General features: G+C 41.6%; 1 protein-coding gene across 4 annotated transcripts in view; it reads left to right on the top strand.

The window, feature by feature from the left end:
- Positions 1–25,216, top strand: part of EDA (ectodysplasin A) — a 407,563-nt gene that overhangs the window by 10,575 nt on the left and 371,772 nt on the right. The gene's annotated exons all lie outside the window — the stretch shown is intronic.

Here is a 25,216-nt window from a genome sequence, read left to right as displayed (position 1 = left end):
CTTCCATTGTGTATCACTTTTGCATTTGTCTATATTAGGCATGCAAATGGAATTAAGTTCCCAATTTTTCTAGATTTTCCTGCCATTTTACCCAATCAGCTTGTGTTTTAACTACTCTATGTAGTTTGGCATCATCTGCAAATTTTGCAGCCACACTTGCTCCTCTGTCGTCTACATCATTGATGAATAATGCTGGGCCTAGTACCAATCCTTGGGGCACTTCAGTGTGTACCCTTCCCAGTTTGAGAACTGGCTATCAATCCCACTGGCTGCCTTCTTCCCTTCAAGTTACTGATCCATGAATATGGATTGCTCCCTATCTCATAGCCTATAAATTTCCAGAGTAATCTCTTGTGCAGTACTTTTGTGTATTTGGATTTTACAAATATATTTGACAATGCCAGCTGGTTCCTTGTACCTAGTTACAATTTCAAAGAATTCTAATGTCATGCTGGGTCAGCATCCTGTTTCTCAGTGGTGACTAATATAGGTCACAAGTACCTGGAAGATCCCATAAAGTAGATCTAATTCATGTTACTCACGCCCAGGGATAGCAATAGCTTTCTTTAGTCTACCTGACTGCTAATGTGTTATGGACCTTTCCTCTCGGAACTTGTACAAACCTCTCTTAAATCTTATTGCACTCATCTCTTTGATCACATCCTATTCCACAGCTTGATAGTATACTGAATGAAAAAGTACTTCCTATGATTTGTTGTACTTCTGGTTTCATGGGGTTCCTCTTGTTCCAGTATTTTTTCATCGATAGGCTGAATTACCCATAACATGTGGGTGACAATCCAGCAGCACAGAATGGACTCATCTGCCCTAGCTTTAGCTCTACTAAGCATGTGCCCTTTCATGTCAGGCAAAAGGAAACCTACTGTCAGTGAGTTCAGAAATTGCATCTGCAGTAAGGTAATGTCTCTCATGGATGGGCACAAGCTGTGCTATCGATGTCTTGGGCTGAACCATGATCAAGCAAACTGAGGACAGATGTTCTTGTATTCCATGGCTAGTAAAATCAAGGAGCTGTGTAAATCTCTTCAGAGTTGCTGCAGTTTCTCTTCCCATAGTGCAGCATAGTCTGCTTTGCCAGTAAGAAGTTGAGCAGGAGCTCCTTCAAAACTACCCTATAGGCATAGGCCAAAGTTGTGGGGTTCCATGATATGAGCCACCCTGTATCTAGGAACAAGCAGTATCACTTTCTGGGGCTGTCAGAGCCTGCATTGAAGAAGTGGACCCTGGGCACTTGGTTTCTTGAGGAAAGCCATTTTCAGATCAATCTATTGGAACTAAGAGCAATCGGGTATGCTCTGATGACGTACATATATCTTCAAGGAAAATATCTTATTTCAGACCGGCAACCAAGTTGTAATGTTTGTCAAATAGGGTAGGAGGACACGGGGTCATGGACCCTCTGCCAGGAAGTGTTAAAGATTTGGCAGTAGACAATCAGAAATTGAGCTGCTCTACCAGCCCCCTATCTTCCAGGGACCTCCAGCTTGCTGGTGGATCTCCTCAGCAGAATATTTGCCCACATTAATAATCTGTGCAACAGTTGACAAACTATTCAACTTATGGGGGTTTGCTGTCAGTTAATCTATTTCTAGTGGAGCAAAACAGAAAGCTCAACAAATTTTGCTCAGTTCTACCCAGCAATTTCAAGATTTTTTTTCTAGTCTCTTTGGAGAACAAGCCTTGTACACTTTTCTGCTGATACTACAAATTGCCAGGAAAATACAAAAGCTGCTGCAAAATTGAGCTTACTTGATCCTCATAGCTCCAGTGTGTCTCAGAGAAAATATGATTTGCATTTCTCATACAATTTTCCAGCACTCTTCCAATACATCTGGGGACAGAGCCTTGCTAACCCAAGATGATGGAATGCTGTATCATCCAAATCTTCTATCCCTCAACTTGTTGGCTTGCATGTTGAATGATCAATCTCTGCTTTCTTTTTACCTAGACATTAAAGACAATGCTTTCGAATATGAAAGTTTCAACTAGAAAAACCATATGCCTTCAAATGGAAAATATATTCCACACCTTGGACCCATTCTCTGTGAGCCGAAACATCTATTAACGTACTTACTTACCTCACAGGACAAGCAGGATGGTAGTCCTCACATATGGGTGACATCATCAGGATGGAGCCCAATCATGGAACACTTTTGTCAAAGTTTCCAGAACTTTGACTGGCACCTACTGGGCATGCTTAGCATAACATCAACCCTGCAGCCAGCAGGGGTCCCCCTTCAGTCTTCTTTTTTCACGCAGCAGTAGCCACGCGGGTTAAGGAGCTCTTCAGAGATTCCTGACAGGAATTTTCCTCACGGAACTTTGTTTGAAAAAATTCAAAAGATTTTACCCCACAGGGGTTCCCTTATCAATTTTTTGGTCCGCAGTCGAACAGTAAGTTTTCGGTTTTTTTTTGTTTGCGGTAGATTCCCGTCGAGTTTTTCCCTTGCGGCCATCGACCGCACCGCGACTACATTTTTTTTTTTGAAGCCATGGCATCTGGTTTCCATCCTTGCCCCGACTGCACTAGAACAATGTCCATCACTGACCCTCACACGGTCTGTGTGATGAGCTTAGGTTCTGGCCACGATGTCCTTACTTGCACCAAATGTGCTCAAATGCCACCAAAAGGTCACAAGGCTCGATTCAATAAGATGGGTTCTCTTTCGGCCAAAAACCCGACTCCATCGATAGCTTCGGCGTTGTCTGAACCAGTGCAGTCTGTCGCGCCAGCACCGGGAATCCGCTGCTGTCCGACCAGCCTCGACGACTCCACAGTTGTTGAAACCCCCCCCCCCCCCCCTGGAAAAACACCAGGGGGAACATCGACACCATCGTAAAGCTCAGGCCATCGATACCACTAAACCCTCGACATCTACGTCGTCTGAGCCTCCGACAAAGAAGCCCCGTACAGAAAAGGCTTCGTCCTCTTCTATCTCTGGATCACCGAGGCGTTCCCCCACCTGGACAGGTGCCGGGATCTGCAATTCTACCTTCACCGGTGGACCCTCCGGCTATGCCAGTGCTTCCTCCCACTCCGGAACCGGGTATTCATGCCCCAGGTTTCCTGAGGAATTGGATCGGATGATCCAAGAGGCCATCAGCAAAGCACTCCAGGGCTTCCAACTTCCATCGATACCGGTTCCTCTTCCGGTCACCGATCCGATGCCCATGGCACTGGCACCGCTATTGGCTAGAATGGACAAGATAATTGGTGCCCTTCCGCCGGTGGATCTGAGGGAACCGGTCAGACCAGACTCTTTCCTCGCCAATTCCCTTGTCATCTGAGGAAGATGAAGAAACACCGCTTTTCATTCCACCATCGGGAGTGCCACCACGGACACATCCATCGATGTAACAGATTCCATCAGTGCCTCCCTCGATGCCAGCCATACTGCCATCGAGACCAGGGCCTTCAGGAATAACCCCGTTACTTCCTTCTGAAGAACATTTTGGGAGCTGGTGATGACCCTTATAATCCTTGGACCAACGATTCGTCCCAGGATTCTGATCTACCTTCCCAGACCTCCCCTCCTGATGAAAGGAAGCGTTCTCCTCCAGAGGATATGTCCTTTATTAATTTTGTAAAGGAGATGTCTGAAACTGTCCCATTCCAGCTTCAGATAGAAGAGGACTCCTAGACACCAGATGCTAGAGCTTCTACAATTTCTCGATGCTCCAAAGGAAATCATGTCCATCCCTATTCATTATATCCTTTTGAAGAGAAACTGGAAGCACCCTGGCTCTGTGGCACCTCTTAACCGAAAAGCAGATGCCACCTACTTAGTTCAGTCAGCCCCTGGCTTTCAAAGAACTCAGTTGGATCATCACTCAGAGGTTGTAGAGTCAGCCCAGAAGAGGGCCAGACGCTCCAACCCATATTCATCCATTCCCCCAGGGAAAGATCAGAAGTTCCTGGATGCATTTGGAAGACAGGTATTCCATGGATTGATGCTCATCTCTTACATTGCATCCTACCAACTCTACATGACCCAGTATAATAGGGCCTTGTCACGAAGATTCAAGACTTTGCTGAAGCCTTACCTCTGCAGTTCCAGGACCAACTTCATGCCCTAGCACAAAAGGGCTTAGATGCTGGCAAGCATGAAGTACGATCAGCGTATGACATCTTTGACACCACTTCCAGGGTGTCGGCAGCCGGTATCGGTGCAAGGAGATGGGCCTGGCTGAAATCTTCAGACCAGAGATACAAGACAGATTGGCTGATTTGCCCTGTGCAGGGGATAATCTTTTCGGTGAAAAGATTCAAGAAGCAGTGGCACAACTCAAGGACCACCAAGAGACTCTGCGCCAGCTCTCCTTACTGCCTTCTGATCCCTCTTCTTCATCCAAAAGATCTTTTAAGAGGGATTGTAAGACAATTCTATCGGCAGAGGAGATACAATCCCCCAGCTTCCAGGGGTCGGCCTTCTAAGCATTACCAAAAAGGCCAGCCTATGCAGCCTAGAGGGCAGAAGTTACAGCCAGCCACCCAACTAGGTCCAGCGGCAGGTTTTTGACTCCTTTCTAGAGAGAAGTACCCAGCTTCCACTTCGACCATTGTGCCACTTCTCCAGCCTATGGCACACAGTCACCACATCAGTGGGTACTTGCAGTGGTGTCCAAACATTACCACCTCAAACTTCTCTCTGTCCCACCGGATTCCCCGCCTCGGCTGATGTGGGGAACATCAGACAATTCACTACTCTTGGAGCAGGAGGTCTCCCTCCTCCTCCAGTTCCGAGCAATAGAACCAGTGCCCCTCTCAGAACAGGGGCAAGGGTTCTATTCCAGATATTTCCTGATACCAAAAAAGTCAGGTGGTGTGCGCCCAATATTGGATCATTGCACTCTGAACAAATACCTACAAAGAGAAAAGTTCAAGATGGTGACATTGGGTTCTCTACTTCCCATTCTTCAAAGGGGAGACTGGCTCTGCTCTCTAGATCTTCAGGATGCCTACATGCACATTTCAATTACTCCGTCACATTGCAGTTTCCTGTGATTCCTAGTAGGCCCAAAACACTTCCAATATAGTGTTACCTTTCGGCCTAGCATCTGCCCCACACGTCTTCTCCAAGTGCCTCGTGGTAGCGGCCTACCTCAGGAGTCAGTGTCCACATCTACCTCTATCTGGACGATTGGTTGATCAGGGCTCCCTCTCGGCAAGGCGCACTGACATCTCTTCGCCTCACTTTACATTCCCTGATCTCCCTGGGTTTTCTCATAAACTATCAAAAATCCAGATTAGTTCCTTCGCAAACTCTATCGTTCATAGGGGCCAACTTGGACACTCTAAGAGTGAAAGCTTTCCTACCTCAGGATCGAGCTCTCACTCTCGCTTCTCTGGCCCTTCGACTGCAGTCTCGACAACATTCAACTGCACGTCACTTCCTGATATTATTGGGTCGTATGGCTTCCACAGTGCACGTCACTCCCATGGCTCGCCTTGCCAAGAGTCATGCAGTGGACTCTGTCTTCTCAGCCAATGTCCTCCACAATCCACATCACCAAACAGCTCAGTCTATCGCTAGCTTGGTGGGCAAACCAATCCAGTCTGGTACAAGGCCTCCCATTTCAGATTCCAGAACCTCAAATAACCTCCAACCTCAGCTGGGGAGCATATGTTGGAAATCTGAAAACTCAGGGCATCTGGTCTCCAGAGGAAGCCAAACACCAGATAAATTTCCTGGAGCTTCATGCAATCAGATATGCTCTCTGGGCTTTTCAGGATCACCTCTCCAACCAGGTCATCCTGATTCAGACAACCAGGTGGCCATGTGGTACATCAACTAGCACGGGGGAATGGGCTCCTACCTCCTGTGTCAGGAAGCTGCACAGATATGGGCGGAGGCCCTTTCCCACTCGATGTACCTCAGGGCCACCTACTTGCCGGGAGTGGACAATGTGTTGGCGGACAAGCTGAGTCGCACTTTTCAACCGCACGAGTGGTCCCTCAACCCCACTGTAGCGGACTCAATATTCCAACGTTGGGATTACCCTCACATAGACCTCTTTGCATCAATTCACAACCACAAAGTAGGGAACTTCTGTTCTCTCACTCACAGCCAACACCGCCAGCCCAGAGATGCTATACCCTTCACTTCCACTCATTTCAAAGACTCTCATGAAATTGCGAAGGGATAGGGGTCTAATGATTCTCATAGCCCCTCATTGGCCATGTCAGGTCTGGTTTCCAATTCTCCACGACCTGTCAATACTCCGGCACATTCCTTAGGGAAAGGACCTGTTTCTGATGACTCAGAACAACGGCTGCCTTCATCACCCCAACCTCCAGGCCCTCTCCCTGACTGCCTGGATGTTGAAAGGTTAATACTTCAACCTCTTAACCTTTCAGAGCCGGTTTCCCGTGTCCTAGTAGCTTCACGAAAGCCTTCCACGAGGCAGTCTTATCGTTATAAATGGAACAGGTTTACGGGATGTTGTACTTCCATGTCCATTGATCCATTCACTTGTCCCACACCGAAGTTTCTGGACTATCTCTGGCACCTGTCAGAAGTTTTGAAGCCTGACTATCAGGGCACATGTCAGTGCGGTAGCCACCTTCCATAAAGGTGTTGGATGTACCTATTTCAGTACAACCCCTTGTCACACGCTTTTTGAAGGGCTTGCTTCACCTTAAACCTCCACTGCACCCTCCGGCCCCTTCTTGGGACTTCAACATGGTTTTGGGAAGGCTCATTAAACTGCTGTTTGAGCCTCTCCAATCCTGTGATCTCTGCTGTCTCACTTGGAAAGTGATTTTTCTGTTGGCAATCACATCGGCTCGCAGATTTAGTGAGTTACAGGCCTTAATCACCTACCCGCCTTACACTAAACTTCTGCATGACAGGGTAGTACTCTGCACTCACCATAAATTTTTGCCTAAGGTAGTTTCAGAGTTTCATATCAATCAATCCATTATACTACCCACTTTCTTTCCCAGGCCCCCCTCAAACCCAGGAGAACTGGCTCTGCATACCCTTGATTGTAAACATGCTCTAGCTTTTTATCTAGACCGTACAGCTGCCCACAGGAAAGGCACCCAATTGTTTCTTTTGATCCCATCAAATTGGGCAAACCTGTGGGTAAGCAGACTCTCCTTCTGGTTAGCAGACTGTATTTCCTTTTGTTACCAACAGGCAGGCATTCTGCTACAAGACCGTGTTAAAGCACATGCTGTCAGGGTCATGGCAACATCAGTATTGCACCTACGCTCTGTGCCGCTTGTTGACATCTGTAAGGCTGCTATCTGGAGCTCTCTCCACACCTTCGCAGCCCATTATTGTTTAGACAAGGCTAGCAGACAAGATTCCATCTTCGGCCAGTCTGCTATGCAACTTATTTGCGAACTGAGGTACCAACATCCTTCGGCCAACCCGTTAGGGTTCAGGATGCCCTCTTCCAAATTCCACCCCAGTTCTTGTGCCTGTTGCACGTCTTTGGGTACATTTGGTGCATTGCTCGGGCATCCTCAGCTCTGTACTCACCCATATGTGAGGACTACCATCCTGCTTGTCATGTGAGAAAGCAGAGTTGCTTATCTGTAACAGGTGTTCTCACAGGACAGCAGGATGTTAGTCCTCACGAAACCCGCCTGCCACCCCATGGAGTTGAGTTCACTTACGATTTATTTTATTTTTCGCATGTACTTTTACTATAAGACAAGACTGAAGGGGGACTCCTGCTGGCTGCAGGGTTGATGCTATGCTGGGCATGCCCAGTAGGTGCCAGTCAAAGTTCTGGAAACTTTGACAAAAGTGTTCCGTGATTGGGCTCCATCCTGATGATGTCACCCATATGTGAGGACTAACATCCTGCTGTCCTGTGAGAACACCTGTTACAGGTAAGCAACTCTGCTTTCCTTTCTGACTCTGGCCTCATTCCATCCTCTGTAAGAGTACATCTTGGTTTCATAGTGGCCTGTCATGTTTTGGTAGTCAATAAACCCATCTGTACTCATCCACTGGTATCGATTTATGAAAGATTGGTGGAATGTGAAACTACCTGGTGCAGAAGCTTCTGATTTCATGGAATTTGAATGGAATCTAATCTCAATTTGATGAAGCTGTCTTTTTAGCCTCTGGAGATCGCTTCAAAAGTTTTTGATGTGGAAAGTAGGTTTTCTTGTAGCAGTGACCTCAGCTAGAAGAGTAGGCAAACTCTAAGTTCTTGTTTATTATTCACCATATATGCATTTCTTCCAGAATAGTGGTGCTCCACACTTTCCCCAAGATTCTCTCAAAAGTGGTCTCTGCTTTCCATATCAATTAATCCATTGTATTGCCTACCTTATTTCTGTGACCACATACGCATGAAGGTGAGAAGGCCCTTCATACGTTAGATTACAAAAGAACTTTTGCCTACTATAAGAAAAGAACTCTGCTGCATTGCAGCTCTTTGTTTCATCGAACCTTAACAGACTTGGAGCAGCGGTTGTGAAACGTACGTTGTCAAACTGGATAGTGGGAATGCATTCAGCACTGTTATTCTTCAGCAGACTTACAAATCACAGATTCTGCAAAGCTCATCAAATGAGAGCTATGGCTTCTTCTGATTCCCATTTGCAAGAAGTACCTCTCAGACATCTGCAAAACTGCAGTATGGTTGTCAGTCCAAACCTTTACGTCATATTATTGTCTAGACAGTCTCTCGAGAACTGACAAATTCGGACAGTTTTGCACAACCTGTTCTCACAGTATTTTGTTCTCCACTGTGGAGTCCAGGTTGCTTACTAAGCATTCCACTGCAACCATCAGTTAAATACCCACCTATCTCCCTGAAGGGTCAACTGCCTAGCTAGATTTAGCTCTGTTATTGACTGAGGAGGATCATGTGAACATGCATATCCTTAGTAAAGCTAAAAGCTCTATTAGCCAGGAGAAAAGAATCCATTTGGTGCTACAATGACGTCAACCACATGTCCTATCTATGAAAAACAAACTTGTCTTTTTGAAAGCATAAATGACTGTCTCTTATTTACCTGTTCCACCCCACTGCCAACAGAAGCTAATAAAATCACAGCCCATCTTAAGCTTTTCTTTTTTCCAAGCTGAAGATCTTTAGCCTGCACAGCTTGTCATTGTAGGAGAGCTGTTCAATCTCCTTTATTTTTTTGTCATCCCTCTCTGCAACTTTTCTAGTTCACTATTTCTTTTTCGAGATGAGGTGACCAGAAATTCACAGAGTCGTCAGGGTGCAGGCGCACCATGGCTTGATACAGAGGCAATATGACACTATCCATTTTATTCTCAATACCTATTCTGTTCTACTTTTTTAGTCTCTTTAGTCTCTCTTTAGTCACACAGTGAGCTGAAGATTTCAGTCTAGTCCACAAGGACTTCTTGTGTAAAGCCTAGAGGATGGGAATGAAGAGAAGAGGCATGGGGGTGGCTTGTGGGAATGAAGGCTACCACCTGGTGATTAGTACCCTTATTCAATAAACGTTCACACGGTTAATGCGACTCCAACATTGCTCTATGCTTCAACGGCAAGAGGAAATGTGGAAAAGAGGACTTGCATTCAGACACCAATCAACAAGGTTGCACAGTCTGGGTAAACAAGCATGGGAGTAGCTTGCCTACTGCGGCGGTTACTACCCCATACCAATTAAACCGCATACTTCACTTTAAATGCATATCCAGCACAGCCCACTGGTTCAACGGCAGGGGGGAATGAAGAAATAGGATTTACATTCAGACAACCAACACGGATTGAATTGCACATTCTGGGTAAACAAATAAGCGTGGGAGTAGCTTGCTTGTTGAGGTGGTTTCTACCCTAAACCAATCAAGCCTGATACTTCATCTTGAATGCATATCCAGCATAGCTCTCTGCTTCAGCAGCAGGATGGGAATGAGGAAAAGAGGATGTACATCTAGACAACATCTAACAAGGCATTGATCTGAGCAGTATGAGTATACAAACATCGGGGATAACTTCTCGTTATGAAGGTTACTACCCTCAAACATTAAGCCTTATACTTTGCAGCTCCAACACTGCATCAATGGCGGGGGTGGAAGGAAATTGGAATAAAAAAGTTACCAATAAGGGCCCTGAACTTGGCGATCGGGGTAACTGAATGGTATGGGAAAATAAGTGTGAGAGCTTGCTAGGCAGACTGGATGGGCCTGTTGGTCTTCTGCCGTCATTTCTATGTTTCTATATGTTGGTGTTTTTCCTGGGTGGCAACTCACAATTCAGAATCCAGCATCATGTATTTGTATGTCATTATTTTGCCTGCTATGCAGTCTCCCCGTGCCAAAGTTCTTCTTGATGCACAACCTTACTTCCACCAGGAGTCCTCAGTGAGCCTTGCTCAAGCTCTGCCAGTTGCCCTCCTCACTGATCACACCCCACCTCACTCAGCCCTACTTAACTAAGCCTGCTCAATGCCTCAGTACCTCTTCATTGAGTCACCTCGGCTGTCTGATCTGACCACTCTTACTTGGTTATCCTGCCTTGTGGACTCTCTGGGCCTCTTGCCTTGCCTTACGGCTTCTGGGCCTACTGGGATTACCTTACCTAGACTTGGGTTTTCTTGTTCCCTGTTACCTGTCTAGCCTGGTCCTAGTCCTGCCCCCCCTCCTCCACTCCCCTGTACTGTTCTATGCAGAGCCCGGTGGTATTAGAGAATTCAGGCCTAAGATTGTAAAAAAAAAAAAAAAATCCTCTAATTGTATACAAGTCTTGCGCACAGACACAAAACATGAAAAATGTTCAAGGAGGTGTAGACTTTCTATAGCTACTGTATTTGAGCTGTATGTGAAATGTTAAGCTTGATATTGATCAGGCATTGTTTTCAGTTTCTTCCACATGATTTCATTTGATGCAGTGACTAGAGCACAACCAGACCAGACCTCAGGAGAAATATTGAGGTTGTCGTACTCTGACTTTGGTCAAGTTACAAGAATGTTGCATTCCTGAGCTACTGTACATGGGTATACATATTTCATAAGCGTTTGTGTATACCTTTAGTGTATTAATTTAAATAAGGTCAGTATGCCATTACAAATACAAAATTCTTTTCTGCATTGCGTAATCTTCAGAAACTGGGTGTCAACCTCTTGACTTAATCCACTGTTACAAAATACTGCATGCTAGCACTTATATGCCTTTGTACACAAACTTTGTGTAACACTTGCCACATCCCTGGCTTACCTTCTGTTTAAATTCTCACATGTATTTGCATGCTTTTGTCTTGTCTTTAGTCATCTGTCTACTCTATGGCATCCACTGGCTTCAGTATATCCTTGAATAGGAATTTGATCACATTTTTCGTGTTCTTCTTGAGCTTGGTTCCACTTCTGTTTCTGTACTATTGGCTATTTTTTGAATAGCGATCGAAAGTTTAAAATATTTGCACTCTGTCAAGCCCCTGAAGACACTTCTTTGTTTATGCAAGTTGAATGGTGATTTGTGTCACATGTACACAGTATTGCTATACTTCATGCATCTGACGAAATGGACTCTGTCCTCGAAAGCTCAGGCCTCAATAAATAAATTTGTTAGTCTATAAGGTGCCACCCGCTTGTTATCATTTTTGCTACACCAGGCTAACATGGCTACCCCTCTGAAGATCTGATGCACACAGCATTTTTTTAAGGTAAAGAACAGATTAGGTGAGAGGGAAATAAAATGGATATTAGCTTTAAATCAATAAAATACATTTGTTTACTTGGTGTAGGATGGGAAGGATTTCAGGAATAGAATAACAGATTTGAGTGTGAGAGTCAAAGGTGATGCTCTTGGCTTTGTGGACCTTGCTCTTGAGAGGGTCTTTGCTTTGATTATGTCAGTCCTTGTGCATTCCCTTTGATACAGGAATAGGTGACTGAGATGGTGAAGAGCTGTGGCATGGGCACTTTGATTAAATATTTCTAAAAAATGTTTTAAATCAGCAATAAAATTTTTAAAAACATCTCTCTCCATTGGGGTAGATTTTCAGAGGTACGCGTGGGTGTACATGTGCGCGAGCTACCCGGTGCGCATACATGTACGCCCGATTTTATAACATGCATGCGCATGTTATAAAATCGGGTGTTGGAGCACGCAAGGGGGTGCACAATTGTGCACCTTGTGTGCGCCGAGCCGCGCTGCCTTCTCCCATTCCCTCCCCCCCCCCCCCCCCCCCCCCCCCACCCTACCCTTTTTTTCTTTTATTTCAAAGCTTCAGCCCTGGGGCTGAAGTAAGTTGTGCGTGCCGGCCAACTGCCGGTGCATGATCCCAGACACAGCGGCAAATGGCCACTGTGCTGGGAACCTCTGACCCCATCCCACCCCTGCCCTGCCCCTTTTTTTTGCAAGCCCCGGGATGTATGCGCGTTGCTGCGCGTTTTGAAAATAGGCCTGGCGCGTGAAGGCCCTCCGTGTTTATGCGTCTAACCTTTTGAAAATCCGCCCCATTATGCATAGCTGAGCATTTATAGTACAAAATGCAATATCAAACATTAATATCCATTCTATAACATATTATAAAACGTCTAACACTCAGTCCTTTCATTCATACCTCTAAACCTTATCTCATTCACCAGTCATCACAATGTATTTAACAAAAACATTTTTTTTATTTTTTCTTTATGCATTTAACAAAACAATCACAAGATAAATTCTTGTAGGAAATTAGAGAATATGAATATATAATTAAAGAAAATAATATTTCTGCATAATTGTATACATATTCTCTTAAGTCCTCCGAATCGAGGGGGTAGGATTATACTACCTGAAATATAATTACTTTCTGAAGAAATCTTACACAGTTTCAGAGAACCTATTAATTTCATGAGGGAGTTAACACAGTACTGTTACCTATGGGCGTCAGCAGAGCTTTCCCTATAAGAAATTGTGTAAGCTGTGGGGGATCAAAAACATAAGTATTTGCATATTTTATAATACATTTACACAGGTACTTGAGGAAAAAGGACCCCCTTATTAACACTTGTGGTTTCAAGAGGAGGAACGCCTTCCTTCTCTTCTGAGTATCCTTAGATACATCTGGGAACACCCTTATTCTACAACCTAAAAAAAACTACATTCCTTTGTTTTAAACATAATCTCAGCAGCCAGTTTTTATCTGGCTCTAAGGCCAGAGTGATGATTAAAGTGGCGGGAGTAGCTTGTTCAGTATCAGATACCTCTAATAAATCAGAGATATCTATTGGTACATCAGCTCTCAGATTTTTTTGATCCGCAGGGTCTCGTTGTCCAAGTTGATCTCTAACTTTTGGCAAATAGAATATTCTTGAAAGAGGTGGAATAGCAGAATCTTGTACTTGAAGCACTCCCGATGATATCTCCTAAAAGTCTCTCTAGGAGATACCTGAGGCAATTGCGGAAAGTTTATAAGTCTTAAATTCCTGCTTTTTAATTGATTTTCAATATTTTCCATCTTTACTGCCATATTCTTCTTTTCCTTTATCATCACAGTCTGAACTTGTTGAAATTCTTTAATCTGTTCACTGTTTTCACTCTCTGTTCTAAATTTTACATTTGCTTGAGTCAGTGTTTTCACTTTCTCTTCCATTACTTTTAAACTAGTGTTTATCGGTTGTAGTAATCGCAATATAGAAGTTTTCATCTGTTATAGTTTCCCAGATCAACTCTAAGGAGAAAACAGTGGGTCTTACCCCAGTCGCAAGTAATGAAGCCATTAGGGAATCTTTGCTGTTACCCGTTTCTCTCAGCACTGGTCTTTCCTCCCCGTCGAGTTGCCCTGAAGGAACTGGGCTCAACGCTGCCGTCGCACCTCCTACGGTTCCTGTCAGAAACAGTCCTGCGACTCTTTGATCCGGTGCTGTTTCTGCTGTTCCGGGGGTGCTCCTCTCGGCTGCGGGATTCCTCTGCGGTACTCCCTTGGCGGGGCTTAAAGGTGACAATGAGTCAGGGAGAGAGGGGAGCTCAACTTCCCCCTCCCCCACTCTCCAGCGACTGCACTCCCGCTTGCTGAAGTTCTCCACGGACAACGTGGGCATCCATGGGTCCGGTGAGTAGCGGTGTCTTGGGGGCCTCAGGGTAAGGTTCCCCCCTCAGCTTCCGCTTTCTTCCCATCCAGGAGGTAAAAATTTAGCAAGAAAAAAGATTTCACCACGGAGCCTCTCGCTGGCCGAAATCACTGTGCGGCCATCTTGGATCCGCCCCCATTTAATAAAAACATGCATTGCAGTGTAACACTTTCCTCAAATAATGAAACGGGTACTGTGTGACCAAAAAGGTCTATTTCAAGCATCTAGGTACATAATAGGAAATTATTACAATTTCTGAGCAAGTCCCCAAGTTCCATATAGAAGGACAAATATATCTAAAAAAGTATAATAAAAACCTGTTACAAGTTGTTAACCCATCCCAGCAAAGCAGGATTCTCTGTTTCACCTGATGTAGGCTTCCTCAGGGGATATATGGTACATGACAGCTGTTAATGCCAAATGATGTTGTGCAGAAGTGTTGGGGTGTAAATTTATATTCTATTCCAAAAACTTCTCAAGATGTATGAAGTCCATAATAAAATTAACAAGTAAGTACAAGAAAAAATATATAAATAAATTTGAAAAAAAACAAATGACTATCATAAATTACCCTCATGAGCCGACAAATATTAAACCAAAAAATACTAACCAAAGATTACACCCTTAATTCTGTTGAGCTCTCTTGAATCTTAAACGTTATCCATATCTCATGCTCTACAGTAAATATTTAAGAAGATGTTGGGGAGGTACCCGTAATGGAGAAGATTTTCATGGGCAATGATTCAGATGGACTGAATCAAATCACAGTGAACCTAGAAGATGTGGTAGACCTGATTGACAAACTGAAGAGTAGTAAATCACCTGGACCGGATGGTATACACCCCAGAGTTCTGAAGGAACTAAAAAATGAAATTTCAGACCTATTAGTAAAAATTTGTAACTTATCATTAAAATCATCCATTGTACCTGAAGACTGGAGGATAGCAAATGTAACCCCAATATTTAAAAAGGGCTCCAGGGGCGATCTGGGAAACTACAGACCGGTTAGCCTGACTTCAGTGCCAGGAAAAACAGTGGAAAGTGTTCTAAACATCAAAATCACAGAACATATAGAAAGACATGGTTTAATGGAACAAAGTCAGCATGGCTTTACCCAGGGCAAGTCTTGCCTCACAAATCTGCTTCACTTTTTTGAAGGAGTTAATAAACAGGTGGATAAAGAAGAACCGGTAGATATAGTATACTTGGATTTTCAGAAGGCGTTTGACAAAGTTCCTAGAAGCCTCTCATGAGGAAAAGTAAAAAGTCATGGGATAGGTGGTGATGTCCTTTCGTGGATTGCAAACTGGCTAAAAGACAGGAAACAGAGAGTAGGATTAAATGGGCAATTTTCTCAGTGGAAGGGAGTGGAGTGCCTCAGGGATCTGTATTGGGACCCTTTACTTTTCAATATATTTATAAATGATCTGGAAAGAAATACGACGAGTGAGATAATCAAATTTGCAGATGACACAAAATTATTCAAAGTAGTTAAATCACAAGCAGATTGTGATAAATTGCAGGAAGACCTTGTGAGACTGGAAAATTGGGCATCCAAATGGCAGATGAAATTTAATGTGGATAAGTGCAAGGTGATGCATATAGGGAAAAATAACCCATGCTATAATTACACAATGTTGGGTTCCATATTAGGTGCTACAACCCAAGAAAGAGATCTAGGTGTCATAGTGGATAACACATTGAAATCGTCGGTACAGTGTGCTGCGGCAGTCAAAAAAGCAGAATGTTGGGAATTATTAGAAAGGGAATGGTGAATAAAACGGAAAATGTCATAATGCCTCTGTATCGCTCCATGGTGAGACCGCACCTTGAATACTTTGTACAATTCTGGTCGCCGCATCTCAAAAAAGATATAATTGTGATGGAGAAGGTACAGAGAAGGGCTACCAAAGTGATAAGGGGAATGGAACAGCTCCCCTATGAGGAAAGAGGTTAGGACTTTTCAGCTTGGAGAAGAGACGACTGAGGGGGGGGATATGATAGAGGTGTTTAAAATCATGAGAGGTCTAGAACGGGTAGATGTGAATCTGTTATTTACTCTTTCGGATAGTAGAAAGACTAGGGGGCACTCATTGAAGTTAGCATAGGGCACATTTAAAACTAATCAGAGAAAGTTCTTTTTTACTCAACGCACAATTAAACTATGGAATTTGTTGCCAGAGGATGTGGTTAGTGCAGTTAGTATAGCTGTGTTTAAAAAAGGATTGGATACGTTCTTGGAGGAGAAGTCCATTACCTGCTATTAAGTTCACTTAGAGAAATAGCCACTGCCATTAGCAATGGTAACATGGAATAGACTTAGTTTTTGGGTACTTGCCAGGTTCTTATGGCCTGGATTGGCCACTGTTGGAAACAGGATGCTGGGCTTGATGGACCCTTAGTCTGACCCAGTATGGCATTTTCTTATGTTCTTATGTTATCACTATTGAAATGTTCATAATATTCACCAAAATTAACATGCCAATTCCCATGCTAACGCTTCTTGATAATACTAGGGCATTTAAATACAGAAAAGCAGCTTCGTAAATCTTCACACTATTTTATATAGCCACTATGATGATTCATTCCCTTAGCGGGGTTGCACGGCTTCTCTGAACGCCTCATAATCAATAAATCTACAATGATTAAACACAAAATATATATTACAATGTATAATATACTCATACCAAGCCATATTACATAAGTTATTGCTTTACTTGTCCGTCAACTGCTGCAGTTCTGTTGGACAGAAAAACATTACGCTTGCGACTTTCATCTCTGTTAAAAAAAAAAAACCAACAAAAAAACAAACAAAAAAACCCGCCATGGCTGCTCATTGCAATCCTCCTGTCTTTATATCCAATAACCAATAAAAAAACCCCAAGACTATATATGATGTAATGCCTCAATTATTTTAACACCATTATTTTCTAAAGAGCTATAGTGTCATATTGTTATGTTTGATCTCTAAAAGCCATATAAAACATTTGCCTTTGCTGCCTCAAACGTGGCTGGAACAGACAGTATTTATTATGATGTTAAAAAGCATCTCCTAAAGACAAATCCAAACCATTATCGCCTCTATATTGTCCCGAACATAGCTGAAAACAATAATGCTGATTATAATAATGCAAGCCATTCAATCTCTCGGTTTAAACCTGAGGGGCAAAGCATTTGCATTTGGGAAACAAATTGCTGTCCTTTTGTAAATCAATGTTTTTTTAGAGGTGTCTCCGCCACGGTTATTGTGTGCTGGTGATGAATTACAAAACTTTTAAATCAGATTCACTGTTAGACATTTGTCATCCAATGCTCTACAAGAGGAGCATGTTGCTTGTTTGTACGAACACAACTGAAATGTTCCTTAATACAAAGTCCTACTGTATGTTTTGTCTGCCCTGTGTGTATTAAATTGCAAGGGCATATAATCACACATACAACGCAGGCTGTTTTGCATGTTTTGTTTGACATATATTGTCAGGAGATAGTTTATTCAGAGATCTTTGGTCTGACTTGATATGGCATATCTTAAATTCTTATGTTCTAACAAATAAGTCAGTATTCAGTTTGTAGGAACTTATGATCTTTTTTGAAGCAGAGGGAAAGTACTATTTGAGTTGCTATTCAGCATATTCATCTAAGCTACTAGGAAAAGGTGTTCTGCTATAGAAGAGTAAACTTAGCTTTGTTATGACTGTAATGTAAATTAAGGTATAATGCTGTGGAATAGTTACATAGAATCTACTATAGGTTCTAACATTGATATTATATCATCATGTCTGTCGAGCTGTTTTTAAAGAAACATTGCAGTCACAACTTGGGAGAGTAATATGTTTTTGTCTCCCAAGCATCTTGCCAAGTCAGAATGATAAACTCTACATGTTACCTTTTTGGAAGCAAATGGAATGCCAAACACAGTGAGCAAGAGGTAAAGCTAACAATGTCAAAGTATGAATCAGAAGATCCATTCGTTTTTTTCTTACTTTAAATTGCACTAAAAATTCAGTGAGCTGCTGCAGACACTAGGGTGTGTAAATTTCATAGAAGGTGTTCTATAAAGTTTTGTTCATGTTCTTGTACGGTGCACAATAGCTCCTGGAAGACACTGATAACTGTGACTTATCTCTTGAGCTGAAAGAACGAACTATTGTCCAGGACACACGTGAAGTCAGTGAAAGAGCTGCATTCCTGAGCATATTGGCCTGGAATTGATATTGGACCACTGTGAGAAGGACTAAAGTGTGTTTTTTTTTTTTTTTTGAAAATTGTAAAACAGCTGGCCAGACTGAATTACAAATGAAGTTTGGAAGGAGGTTAACTCATCAGGAAATTTTCAACACATGGACCCCAGGACACAAGAGCTGTCTCAACACTAAATCTAGTTCTGGGATTATTTGCTTCCCCAACAGTTAACATTGCCAACAATGTTGGCATTGTTAATATCCTAGAAAGTAAGAACACATTGCCATGCATTTCAAATGGTAACATGGCAGACAGGACCTGGCTTGCACCTTGCTCTTCATCATTCGGGTCAGAATTGAGAGTTCCAAATGCAGTGGAGATATTTTACCCACCATAGGTTGTTCTTGCAGGACAATGTCCTGTTTTCTCATCACTTGTGGAAAGTAAATGATTTTGTAGTTGCGCTAAGGCTGTAGCGTTGTCCGTTCTCCCTAAAGCAAAAGATCTGCCTCTTGTGTTTTTCATGAAAAGCTTTCAGAGAAATTATATAGTGGACAATTTTTTTTTTTTTTTTTAATAAATCCTCTTCCGAAGACATTTCATTTTTGTGCTGGCTCCAGGCATGCAGAATAGAGCTGTTCAGTGTTTTATGTATAAAGGAGTCTTACTTTTACTTGAAATGATTTCTAACCCACACTTTTCTGCAATTCAAGACCTGACACTATATGGAAAGCAGATTGAATAGTCTGTACAAAGAATATCCAGAGACTTATTGCATGGTCAGGTGCTTTTTATGTATTTCTTGAATTGGCTTAAACCTCTCGAACAGCTGAAGTCAATTTGGGCTCTCTGAGGCATAGGTTGATTTGAGCGCTCTCTGGCTTTGGTAAGAAAGCAAAGTCAGGCAGAATGTACGAAAGCTGTGAGGATTCTCAAGATCACGCTACAAACTCTATGGCATTTATTGCCTCAGTTTATTTTTTAAGACACAGCTTTATGATCTCTGTGAGGATTTCTTCAGCCATATTATAAATCTTACCCGAGAAGACGTGGAGATGCTAATTACAATCCTGAGAACAATAGCTAGAAAATCTTGCCCAGAACAATGTATTAACTATGTTGTATTTTCTTTATTTAGCTTTCGTGATGTATTTTATTGTACTATTTTATTTTTTTAAATTCTGTAAACAGATTATGATATATTTCTCGAATACCGGTATATAAAAACAATAAAATAAAGACAATGCAACATTGCATTCTAGTAGGAATATATGGAGTTTTATTGGAGCATCACATGCATACATATTTACTATGATGTTGCCTTACTTCCATTGCTATGATAACTACAATGTTGCAGATATGCATAATCTTCCATTCAAGAATGATAACTTCATTGAGTATAAAAAAGAAAAAAATCAAGCTGCAAATCCATGTTCAAGAATGTCTTAATTGCAGTGGAAAAAGGCAAGAGAAATTATTGGGATTACAAAAACATTAAATAGAAACACACTCAATTTTTCATTTTATTGAACAAATGTGATTCTCATAATGAGGTGGTAGTGATGATATCTTGAAAACATATTAGCTAGGTATCTTGCTACATTTCTAAATCATGCATCTCTGCAATTGATTACAGGGACTTGGACCCATTCAGTGATCTTCTTCCCAATGCTTTGTTCCCTGGGGCTGTGTATTGTCTGCTATGTTTAACATCTATGTGCTATCAATGGAGGAAATATTGTTAGCATTTGGAGTAAAGTACATGTTCTATGCAGACATGCAACCATTCTGCCACTGAATGGCACTGACAATAGTGAAAAGTTGGATGTCCAAGCATAAGCTCAGTTTGAACCTAAAAGAAGTAGATGTGATGTGATTTAGTTAAAATCTCTACTCTTCAAAATCAGTACAGTTAAATGGAAAAAGAGAACTTCTTTGCTTCAATTTAGCTCAAAACTTATGATAAGAAATGAAATCCGAGCAGTACGGAGATCTGTGTTTTATAAACTTCAATTACTTAGCTGATTGGCATACTCCCTGTGGCAAATTTTGAGAACTGTTTTTCAGTCATTGGTGTTAATCGCGGTTTGATTACTGTAATGCAGTTTATTTGGGCCTACCAGCTGCTTTTGTGCATTTTGCAATTGATTTTATTTATTTTATTTATTTATTTAAGGTTTTTTTTATACCGGCATTCATGAACTCGTTCACATCATGTCGGTTTACAGAAAACAGGGGTGCGAATAATACAACCAAAAACAAAAATAACATGATGAAGAGAGGCAGTTACAATTAACAAGGGCTAATGAACTGGGATTGTAAGAAATAGAGAGAGATAGAGAAGGTTAATTATATACAGGTGTACAATATAAATATGGTGGCTCAAATATACAGCATCTTAGCAGAGAATTTATAATGGTGATTCAGAATGTTGCTGCCTGCGTTACTATTTGTAATTCACAAGATCAAATTTACTCTTTAAGCTGAGGAGTCTGCAGAATAAATTCAACATTATCACCCTTATTTTAGAGGGCAATTTATGACAAGAGTCCTATCTATTTGAAAGAGATTTTACAAAGCTATGCTACTGCTTAGGGCCAGGTATAGTCATAGGCATATGCCTAGGGTACCAAATTCTGAAGAAACCCCAAACCTGGGGATCCCTCTTCTACTGATTTCTGGGGGTTTCCTCAGTCTTTTGACAGTGGGATACCATCTTAAATCTGACCCTACTACCACTCGAGTTCTGCATTCTTCAGAGAAGGCACTGTTGACCATCCCTACACTTAAGCTTATTTAGCTGAAACAGGCATAAGAACGTAAGAATTGCCATTCTGGGTCAGACCAAGGGTCCATCAAGCCCAGTATCCTCTCTTCAACAGTGGCCAATCCAAGTCACAAGTAGCTGGCAAGATCCCATGCTGCTAATGCCCAGTGGTGAGTAGTGGCGTTTTGTTCTTCTCTTCAGAGATTTGTACAAAATGAACTTTTTTTTTTTTTAATCCATTCATTACATTTTCCAGTAATGAATTCCAGAGCTTCCTGGTAATTGGACTTTCCCAGTAGCAGGTTTCACTTTGTGCATCTCACTTCTACTTGAGTTGTGAGATCTTTAGGAAGAAGGTAAAGGTCTTTTGATTCACTTGGTCAAATGGGATGGTTATTTGATACATTCTCTTTTGGGCTACTCACTCATAAAGACTGGATATTAATATTTGTAATGTGGCTATTTTGATCTTTTGTCTATTGACATGCATCTTTTTTTTAGTAGTTAAACTGCTTTTCTCCATTGATAAGGGCTGAATTAGCTATGATGTGGGTGATGTCATCCAGTGGCGTTGAATTAACTTTCTTCTTAAGTTCATAGAATTCTTGCTTTGCTGAGCAAGTGTGGATATTCCCATGTGGGTTTTGCCTCATGAGCCCTCATCTTTTTTTATTTTTGTTCTAGCACCAAGACAGATATGTATTGTATCTGTGTATTTAGTTTTTCTTTGAAAATTCTTAATTTTTCTCTTCAAATTTGCCTTGCTGGCTCAGTAGCCCCTAAACAGCACTTTTCAGTGCTACTAAAAAAAAATTTTTTTTCTTTAGGATTGCTGGCAAAAAAAAGCCCATAGTGAGCAGCTTTAAAGACTATATATGCTGTAAAAAAATGTCCATTACTGATAGACATGAAGTTTGTTGCTGCTGTCTCAGACCGAACCAAAACCAAGCCAGCTGTTATCCTTGTGGCCAAATGTACCAATGTTTCCAGAAGTCCAGTGCTTGAAAAATGGAGGAACTAAAGTCTTTTCAGAAGTGCAGCCTTGTCTGCTTCTCTAGATATGGAGCTAAGCAGGCACTCCTCCAAAATATCTCCCCCTTCAGCAGAACAAGCAGTCTTGGGGATTGAGTAAACAAACTAACTGTATCAAAGAAAAAGCATCACTTAGCGGAGCTGCCATGTAGAGATGGTGCTGAAGAAACACTGAATATCAGTACCATTTAACACCTTCGATGCAGCATTCACGGATGCTTGACAATCTACACATGACGCCCTGGCACTGTCGATAACAGAACAGGCAGCTCCATCATCCATGCATCGTGCAGTAGTGCTTCCAGTTTAGCTGTATGCTGACATGCCGAGAATTTTGGCAGGAGCCAGAATAGGACATGTTTCACCTGTCCCCACCCGTTAGCAGAGCACTTTCACCAATAAAGTTGCTGGCACAAAGATTATATCTGAGATTTTGACCCCATATGTGCAAGATTCCATTCTGCTTTCAGAAAATGATGTACCACTGGCTCACACCAGGGCAGAGGGCATGACCAAATGGTGTAATTGGTGAAGGATTACCTTTCTAGCAGCTAAGGATATGGCAAATACTTTTCAACCTCTCCTTTTCAGAATATTATCAAGATTTGCTACCTTGAATAGGAGTCCCAGCATCAGCAGTGCATAGAGATATTCCATCAAAGCCCCTATGAGATGGTTCTAGCCCACGACTCTCCATTGCAGTGGGTAGAGCTTGTGATACGCAAGGCTGATCTTGGAAACTGCTTTTTTTTTTTTTTTTTTTGTCATTTTCCTCTATCTGTAGAGTTGGTGATTGACAGTTTTTAATTGTGTGGGTCTGTTGGGAGTGAATGGTTTATAAATTAGGACCAGGTTTAGTATAATGAGCTATGATATCATTCAGTTATAAATTGAAGGTTGGATGTTGAGTTGGATTGGAAGATTGCACTTTTGAATTTCCCGCAATGTATGTTGTTTGGTGGACATTGGTCACGTGATATGTGGTTTTATAGGGAACGGGAGATGCACACTAAAGTGAGCTGGATGAAGGGTGGCAATGTCCATGGAGATGGTAAAAGTGATACTAAAAACTTTTGGTCTCTTATAGATATTGGATTTAGAAAAGAGAAGTTTATTAAAAACGATTACATACCCTATGGCTCACTATGCAGAGCACATTGATATCAAAATTTGTAAACATGAGTAAGTGGGGGTTAGAAACTAGTCACTTATGAATAGAGTAGAATGAGATTTAGTAAAACAAGGGTCTCAAATGATCATGGGTCATTGATGAAGAGATTGGTTGATTTAACATTGTTTAATAAGTAGTGTGGAGAGAGAAATTTTTATTTATGTGCAAGTTTAAGATCTGTGGGGGATAGAAAGAGATCTCTATCTCGGTTACAGGCACTAGGATGTTCAAACCTTCCTATTAGTGTTCAGTTATGCATTCAAGTAGAAAATGGAACAAAGTGCAAACACTAATGTTAAATTCTATCAAAACCAATAGAAAACATTAATGAAATCTGTATTTATTAAATTGTATATTTCATTTTTAGTTGTCCTTTATGTATTTTTTTTACTTTTTTTGTTTAACAATACATAATCAAAATACATTCAACCAATCACATACTAAGTAACTTGATTGTGTGTCTACCTGGAACCCACTCTACTTGCTCCCAGCTGAAAGGCGGGGAGCTTGCAAGCAGTAGAAATCGCTGCGCTTCAACTTTGGGCTTTTCCATCGCTGCCCTTACCCTTAAGCCACGCAGGTGTAACCCCGCCCCACCTCCGACGTCACCAGGAGGCATCTGCTTAAGGGACCCTGCGCAATGCCGGAGGCACGCACAACAGAGGGGCACGCCACTTTGTGCGCCCCTTCGTGCGCTCCTGAGTGCACGACTTATCTGTTACTTTTATTTATTTTTTCAGATAATATAAGACTTTCTTATCAAGCATAACATGAGGATTTCTACAATAACTGGTCAAGGAAGATACGGACCTTTACAACCAAAACCTACGTATCCCAGACCTCGGCAAGTACCCCAATCATGACTTACAAAACACATCCTAAGCTAAATGCTATCATGTTTACAACATTAACATTTTTCTTAATAAATATACAATCTACCAGAAAAAAAACACCAATAATTTACAATTTAATAACCACCTCTTCAGCTGATATAATCTTACTTACTGAAACATGGCTATATGAACACGATATTGTGCCTTTAAATAACCTATGTCCTGATGATGGTTATATTCTCATATCACAACCCCGTGCTGATCGTCGAGGTGGTGGTCTACTAGCAATAATTAAATCTTAACTTCTTTAACTGGAGATAGTGATCACTATAAAGGAGTCTAGAATAGAAATTCTTCTAATCATTACTAACATTGTGAATATTTGCTTAATCTATAGCCCCCCAGGAATACTCTACACTCATGAATCTCTATTATTAGAAACATTAGTTACACTACCCTGTGATTTATGTAATACAATTATTGCTGGCAATTTTAATTTACATTTTAACAAGACTCAACAAAATTCTGCCAAAACAAATTTAATAGGTGCATTAAATGGATTAAACTTTACCTCTCTTGAATGACCCCACACATAGATTATAGAAAATTTGATCTAAGGTGTTTCCTAATCAATCTATCATTGAGCTTGTTTCACACATCGCTCCCGTCCCATGGTCTGATCATTATCTCATAAAAGCCACAGGTAAAATTAAAATCCCATGTAAAAATGTCATTCCTTCTAATTGCAATCCCATAACCTTACGTCGAAAGAAAATACACTGAATTATTTCTTGATACTTTGATACCAATAATCAAAATCCACATTCCGACGTGACTGAAATGCTAACTTTCTGGAATAAATCAATCACAGAGACTTTAGACCAAATTGCACCTTTGAAACCACAGAAAACAACTATAAAAAAATCTGCCACATGGTATGATTCCTTAAAAACATCCAAAAGAAGACTCCGCAACCTAGAACGAAGATGGCGGAAAAACTCTCTTCCTGTGCATAAACAAGGATACTATGCTTATCTACAAAAATACAAGAAGGAAATAATAAACACTAAAAAAGCCTTTTACACCACAAAAATAAAAAACGCACATGGTAATCCTAGAATACTATTTTCGATTGTAAATGATTTAACTACAATACAAAATACACCTTCCTCCATTACATCTAATGAGTTTTGCGATAAAATTGCCACAT

This window comes from Rhinatrema bivittatum, chromosome 6, assembly GCF_901001135.1.
Source record: "Rhinatrema bivittatum chromosome 6, aRhiBiv1.1, whole genome shotgun sequence".
Taxonomy (NCBI): domain Eukaryota; kingdom Metazoa; phylum Chordata; class Amphibia; order Gymnophiona; family Rhinatrematidae; genus Rhinatrema; species Rhinatrema bivittatum.
The sequence above is the reverse complement of the archived record's forward strand: the minus strand, read 5'-3'. Positions and strand labels throughout refer to the sequence as shown.